Below are 1,073 nucleotides of genomic sequence, written 5' to 3' on the forward strand. Positions count from 1 at the left end.
TTTTTGGGATAAACACAACAACAATGTTGGGTGGCGGGGCGAATAAAATATGAAAGGCTCATGGCAATAGTGGGGGAGGGGCTAGTGGGTTCATTATGAACACAAACTGAGGGGCAGCGTATGCCATGACTCCCACATACGTTGTCATTGTTAAAACACTATTCTGCTACGTTGAGGTGTGACCACAAGGGGGTGCTGGGGTTTATGGTGCAACGTGCTCGCCCATAGACATATCTATGTGCTCTCCTCCTACCACATAAATGATGACGGCCAATGGGAGTGTTCGATGCAGGAGCTCCTCCTACCACATACATGATGATGGCCAATGGGAGTGTTCGATGCGGGAGCTCCTACCACGTAAATGATGGCCAATGGGAGTGTTCGATGCAGGAGCCCCTCCCTAAAGACTTTGATACCATACATAGTATGTAAGTACAACAATTTAAACCTACTGTATGTCAGATACTGTGGACTCCTTTCAAACCAAGCATATTATTTTATTTTTTTCGTTGACAAACCAAATGATATGAACGGCGGCTATTTCACTCTTGCATTGTACTTGGGGAGGGAGGTGTGGGGGGGGGGGGGGGTGAAATCCCCCCCCCCCACCCATATGTGTCATCATTTGAATCCTCCTGTCCCTCATTCTCATACCATTATTTCAAATCCACATTGCTGTGCTGCCCCCCCCCCCTCCCTCCCCCCCCACACTGTTTGTAATGCTTTATTTTTCCCTTTCTTATTTTCTTTTCTTTATTTTTTTAGTAAATTTTAGTTATTTGTTAACTTAATCAAAATGTGCTGGTAATCACAAAATATATGTATGGCAAAAATTTGTTCCTGAAATAAATGCATGTAATGACTAATGATGTGATTGTGAATGTTTCACTGAAATTAAATTACTGAGTTTGGGAGTTCTGCTAGAAATCGTTTGCAGAAAAGTGTGCATGATAAAAAAATGGAGATGGTTTAATGATGAGTAAAAGTTCTTATACTTTGGCTGGAATTTTCATCATGAGATAGCCGGTTCAATAATTTCACAACTTAATCTGCTGTATTTTCCACAGCAAGCA

The sequence above is a fragment of the Protomyctophum bolini genome (genome assembly GCF_963924005.1).
Source record: "Protomyctophum bolini genome assembly, chromosome: 9".
Taxonomy (NCBI): domain Eukaryota; kingdom Metazoa; phylum Chordata; class Actinopteri; order Myctophiformes; family Myctophidae; genus Protomyctophum; species Protomyctophum bolini.